The sequence below is a fragment of the Magnolia sinica genome, chromosome 16, assembly GCF_029962835.1.
Source record: "Magnolia sinica isolate HGM2019 chromosome 16, MsV1, whole genome shotgun sequence".
In the NCBI taxonomy this organism is placed as follows: domain Eukaryota; kingdom Viridiplantae; phylum Streptophyta; class Magnoliopsida; order Magnoliales; family Magnoliaceae; genus Magnolia; species Magnolia sinica.
In genome coordinates, this window is record NC_080588.1 from 69,213,312 (window position 1) to 69,220,000 (window position 6,689).

Here is a 6,689-nt window from a genome sequence, read left to right on the forward strand (position 1 = left end):
AATTAGCTCTAGTCATTTGTTCTTGATTGAACTGAATGAATCTTCACAGTTCAATTCATTTGTGCTTCCAAATAGGACCACAATATAAATTCAGATGGACAATCCAGCATGATGTATAGATGTTCGCTCCAAACACCCATAGAAACATATCCTCATCCATTTCATGATGGATAACTATTTCACCTGAAATTTCGGATTCATCCAAACAGTCCCTAATCAAAACTGAGAAGAAGCAGTATTCTGGTGAGGCTCTGCTCATTCTACTTAAGAAAAGAATCAATCGCGGAAAACTCACCACTTGACTGGATTATATCGGTGCACAAGGAACAAAACATTCACCAGGTTAATTGAATCCGATTCATGTAAAGTGACAGGAAGCCCTCTCGATGCATATGGATCTGTTTGAAGGTATTCCGCAACGGTAATGGTGGCTATAATGGCCACCACTGTTATCTTTATGATACGGGTCATAATGGCTGTTGCGGCCCCCCTAACGGTCTTTATGGCCTCTCTTTTTTCTTTTTCTTTTTTGTTAAAAAGAAAAAAAAAAACCTCAAAAAATCTTAATCTGCCCCGTAACATTAGGAATAAAAAACTTAATAACCTATATCTTCCCTGTAATAGACCATTACAGGGCTGTTACGGCTTTTAGGGGGGGCGTAACGGGCCATTAACAGTTGTTGCAGTTCATTTTTATTTTTTTTTCCATAACAGCTATTACGGCCATTACGACCCTGTAACGTATAATGGTTACCACCGTCATCTTTACTAAATGACCTTTACAGCACACCATGATCCGTTTATAGGACGAAGGTCGATAATAGGCAGTTGAATAATACCTCTCAAAAGATAAGATTCATTAAGAAACATAATGGAAATTCCATGAAGTCGTCATCTTCTTCTTCAGTATCATAGAGCCTTGCCGTGACTAACTGGGGTCAGCTTCTGAAACATGAATGCTCATGACTGCTTTGCAAAAGCTCAACAACCATCTGCCTACTGACATCATAGCAAATTCAAGTGAGTAATTCATATTATTATCAAGCTCAAATATTTGTATTGCACCCAAGGTTTAAAGTTCTGCCTGAAACCAGTGTGTATTGCCCCAGTGAGAACTGGTTTTGTACATAAACATTACAACTGTGGGGCAGTGGGCGCGTGGTGAAAAGGGAAGAAGAGATCATTGTTTTCTACCTCTAAGATAAATCCTTGAATCTACAAGAATTCTTGTATCCGCAATGCAAAAAACCTCTAAAAGGTAATATTATTGAGAATAATGAAAACGTCCGTCTACAATGCCTTTAGTATGACTTATATAAAGCCACAGGTTAGTAACTGTCCCAAAATAGTAAAACATTCCAAAAATAGAAATGACATCTAATTCTACCCCAAATCTCCTATAACACTCAAAACAAAGACTTTTAAGTGATTTCATGACTCACTAGATCCCTAAAACAATGAACAATATTAAAAACTGCAACTTAATAAAAATAGTGAGTTTTAACCTTTAAATGATCGAGTTCTGCAAAACCGTTTGCAAGCCAATAACCTTCAGCATTTGGCTAGAATGTAGAGCTTGTCGATAGCTTTCCAACAATATATTATATAGACAAAATGGATAACCGATCACAATGTTATGGCCGTTGGAAGCCATATTGTGCGCTAGACCCAGGATCAAACTTTCTGGCTCAGTTTCTTTTGATTTTGATCTTCCATGGAATTGTCCCTGACTTCGTCTCACAACAAGCTCTCCCTGAAATGAGCATGTTACTGGGTGATACCTGGCGATATTAATGGGTTTCAGTGGTGACCGATACAGTACACCAAAACCGATTTCCAATCCTTGATTGCGCCTGAAAACTTTTAACCCAACTGCACTGATAAAGCATGGGTGAGAATCAAAGATTGGCTGCCCATGCCTTACATGTATAATTCACTGAAAAGTATGCTCCTGGCAAGGTGTTGAGACGAGGACAGGTTGTTGAGAAGAAACTATCTTATTGAAGCTCGACACATTTTTGCCGCCTTGCACGTGGGCCCATTTTACGGCACTTGCACCAGGACTCCCAAGTCAGGCAGGGTCACCCATGGAGTCTAAGCATATAGATACACAGAGGAGCTTGTTTGAATTGCAAGCTAGAGAACTGTTTGCAAATTTCCCTTTCCATCTGATGTGCAATAGTAGGTCAAATGTGGTGTTACGCATTACTGTCTTCATCATGTGGGTGGTGTTTGGTTAACATGTATCCATGGGCTCTCTGCTATTCCTAGCAGCCAACTACTCAAGTATATGCTTTCCACCTTTGCTCCGATGTTGATACATTTATTTGCCTTAATGCTTAGCTGTTTGTATTGGAATTGCCTTTCCATGAGCCTACTTTGGCTTGTTCCCCTTTGGGGCATGCACAGTTCTGGTTCGGAACTGTGTTGTACCGTACAATCATGTGGTTGCTGCCAATGTGAATCTCCACCCAGGCTAGTTCCAAGAGCTGCTGGTAAAACACTTTGCCATCTACCATTAAAAACGCCAACACAAATTGTAGGAGAAAGGCCAAGATGATGACAATGATGGAGGTGGTGGTGGAGATGATATGACTATGTTATATATCCTTGAATGGTTACTTAGGCAAGATCTAAGATTCATGCATATGATGGTTTGATTTATAGTTGCACAAAGATTGAAGCAAAGTGGCAGCAGATTTGGGTGCAGAGCGGGGAAGGGTTTTTTTTTTTTTGACTGACTAATAAATGATTTTATTAAATAGCAGCTTATAAAAACAAGCCGAGAAAAAAAATAAAAAAATACAAGAGCAGCGAACAAAACCTAGAACTGAAGAAAAGAACGTGCAACTAAAGGATCCACTTTAACAGATGAAGTTGCCCATTCCAAAAGATCCCTCTTGTTTTTCCAAGAAACCTCTTACCACAGACATTCTTTGTTGTGGAAACATCTAGCATTTCGCTCCCCCAAAACGTTACAAAGAATGGCTAATAGAGACAGTCACCAGAGGATCCAAGAAGAGGATTAGAGAGCCGCATAGCATGCCACATCCTAAACAGATGATGAACTGAAGAAGGCATCACCCAAGCTGAGTCGTAGACCTTAAACAAATGAGAGAAGATTTTGTAGGCGAAAACGCAGCGAATAAATAGATGGTCTATGGACTCCATGTCCCTTGTGCACATAAGACATACATTCGGTAGGATCATGGCCTGTTTCTTAAGATTGTCAATCATGAGAAAGTGCTTGCGACCCATTGACAAGGCAAAGGAAGCCACCTTTGGACGAGCCTCATAAGACCAAAAGGCATAAAAGATATTTGATGCAAGACAATTAACCACCCGCTCTAAAAGCTCGAACTGTTAGAGCATGGCGAATCAATCCCTTTATCTCATAGCCCAGGCCCTACATCTCATGGGTTAGAACCTCGGCCAAACCCCCCTCGTGGGCCCCACATCACATGGGTACCGCCTCACACGAGTCGCCCACCTCAAGTGTGCCCCAACATCCCACAGGCAACCCTACTCGAGCCTAGTGTGAAAATGCCCCTACATTAATCACCCCCGGCGAGGAGTCTCGAATACGAGACCTCGCGCTTTGATAGCAATTTGATGCAGGACAATTAACCACTTGCTCTAAATGCTCGAATTGTTAGAGCATGATGAATCAATCCCTTTATCTCATAGACCAGGCCCCACATCTCATGGGTTAGGACCTTGGCCGAACCCCCCTCGTGGGCCCCAAATCACATGGGTACCGCTTCACACGAGCCACCCACCTTCGAGTATGCCTCTGCATCCCACAGGCAACCCCACTCGAACCCAGTGTGAAAATGCCTCTGCATTAATATCACCCCCACTTGTGTTTGATGTAGGACGAATTGATTGATAGAGGGATTTGATTGAAAACTTTCTAGATGGGGAGGCGCACCATGCGATGCTATCCGGGGAAGAAGGGGAGGGGGAGATGCTGCTTAGCCGTGCCATAAGCCTTACGAAATCATCCACCTCATCATCGTTTAGAGCCCTACAACACAAAGGGCACCAAACCCGCCCCCAAACTTGGCAGAGAAGCAACTAGCCACAACTATATTCTTGTTAGGGGACAAGCTTGCCAATGAGGGAAACTCCACCTCCAAAGGATCATTGCCGCACCAACGGTCCGCCCAAAAGTGAATATGGTTGTTGTGCCCAAGAGAAAAGGCAACATTGGGTTTGACTAGATGGCATACCGACGAAACTGCTTTCCAAATAACCAAAGCACGATAAAGAGAGAATCTTTTTGTCTCCCAACCCCCGGCTTCAACACCATACTTGGCTTGTAAAACTTTTCTTCACAAAGATCCTTATGCAACTCCGAACCTCTATAGCCACTTTCCAAGGAAAGCCTTGTTCATGGATTCCAAATCCCTTATACACATGCCTCCCTCATGGGATTCCCATTTAAGAAGATGGAAATTGTGATTGATGTTCGCACATTGCCATAGAAAATCCCTCCTAAGTTTGTCCAATCTCATCAAAACAAAATTCGGACACTTGTATAATGACATATAGTAGATAGGGAGGTTTGAGAGAGTTGCCTTGATAAGGGTAACACGGGCAACCATAGTTAAATGCCTCCTTTTCCACATAGACAGTCTCCACTCAAATTTCTTAACCACCTGATTCCACAAATGCTTGGGAGGAGTGCCCACGCATAATGGAAGAACCAAATAGTTTGATGGAAACGAGCCCACTTTGCAGTCAAATATATTGGCGAAAAGAGAAGTCTCCTCGAGAGAGACCAATTCCGAGCATCTCACTTTTGTGAATATGGATCTTGAGGCCAGACATTTCTTCAAAACAACCCAATTTTTTTATTTTTTTTTCTAAGATTATCTATAATAGTTGCATCCGCTTCCGAAAAAAGTAACATGTCATCCGCAAATCGGAGGTGAGAGAGTCTCTCTTATCGAAGACCTGCGAAAACCAGAGATACAACCCACCTCTTGGCCTTTAGTGAGCATGCCACTTAAGGCTTCCACCACCAAAATGAACAAAGAAGGAGAAAGAGGCTCCCCTTGCCTTAGACCTCTCAAGCTTTTGAAAATTTCCTTAGGAGATCTGTTAACCAACACAGAAAAAGAAGCTAACTTAACACATTCCTCCATCCATTTGATCCATATGCTGCCACATCCAATCCTCCACAACATATAAAACCAAAAACTCCAATCTACATGATCATAGGCCTTTTCGAGGTCGAGTTTGCAAACCACACCTTTAGTTCCTTCCCTATGCTTTGAATCTATGCATTCGTGAGCAAGAAGTGGGAGTGGGAGCGTGGTTCCAATCTACGTGATCATAAGCCTTTTTGGGGAAGTGTTTGTTTCAAAACATTAGTAGTATAATCAGCTAAGAAGTGGGAGCAGGAGCATGATTCCCAAGGCGATTTGAAGTGGGAGTGGCACCATATTAGAAGGATTGTGCAACTAAGGTTTGATTTGAATGCAAGCCTATTTATTGGGTGGTGAACCTAGGCAACACAGCAATGTGCCCAAGGGGGTCAGTCCTAGGTTTTTTTTAGGCACTTTTAGTCTTCTAACTTCCATGATACAGACAACATAGGACTAGAATCTCATTTCTTTTAAGCACTAACAAAGCCGAACCTCGATAAGAGTACATGATCAAATATAGGAGTGGAGCTTACTGCACCTAAGGCAGACCCCAATAACAGATGTGATGATTCTCTCCTAGGGAAAAAGCAGCTCTAGTAGCACCTATGGTTACCCATGGGAATTATTATAGTCACTGCAAATGCAAACATCTGGATTGCGTTCAAGAATAGTCCATTGCTAGGATTGGGGTGTTTTGGGAGGATGTTTGGGCGGGCGATATCCCTTTGAAAGATGATTTCCCAAACATTTTCAGCCTCGCCCCCGACCCTTCTATTAATGTAGCAAGTTGTTTCAAGCCCTCGGCTAGCAATTTAGAGTGGAACATTGCCTGCAGAAGAAACCTTCAAGATTGGGAAATTGAAGAATACGTGGGGCTTCTCCATTGCATCTACAGTAGTGCGCCCGATCTCCTTGCTCAAGATAAATTATTTTGGAAGCTAGACAAGTCTAGCAAATTCACGGTTAAATCTTTTTATTCTCTCCTTGACCGTGACTCATCTTCAAATGAAGCCTCCCCACCCTTTCATATTTGGAAGTATTCGGTCCCTCCAAAATTCTCCTCTTTTGGTTGGTTGGTTGCTAGTAAGAAAATCCTTACGGTTGATAATCTGCGGAAAAGGGGAATGCCTTTAGTCAATGTGTGCCTCTGTTGCATGGAAAATGAAGAATCCGTCGATCACCTCCTCCTTTCGTGTACCTTTATTTCTCGGATTTGGGCTGAATTTCTTCTCCGTTTCAATATTCAGTGGTGCTTCCCAAATTCGGTGTCTCTCCTCATCAAGGCTTGGCATGGGGTGAATCTGGGCAATCACAAGACGCGTTTGTGGAGAATGGCTTTAATCGCTATTTGGTGGGCTGTGTGGGAAGAAAGAAATGGTAGATGCTTCAGGGATTCCTTAAGTTCTGATTTGGTCATTGCTAGTAGGGCCAAGGCTTTGCTGCTAGAATGGGCGGTGTATGTTGTGGGCCTAAAAGATTGTGATTTTCTGTTTCTTGGTGTCTAGTTGAGATCAGGGTGTGCCGAATTGGTTACGT

General features: G+C 42.5%; 1 protein-coding gene across 3 annotated transcripts in view; it reads right to left on the bottom strand.

Annotated features, from left to right (window-relative positions):
- Positions 1–737: 737 nt before the first annotated feature.
- Positions 738–6,689, bottom strand: part of LOC131228953 (uncharacterized) — a 19,794-nt gene continuing 13,842 nt past the window's right edge. Inside the window, exon 4 of one of the 3 annotated variants that reach the window (XM_058224789.1) lies at positions 738–992. The gene's annotated coding sequence lies outside the window, so the exon portion shown is untranslated. Of the gene's footprint in view, positions 1,000–6,689 lie in introns of all 3 variants that reach the window. The other 2 variants (XM_058224788.1, XM_058224787.1) reach the window with 2 other exon arrangements.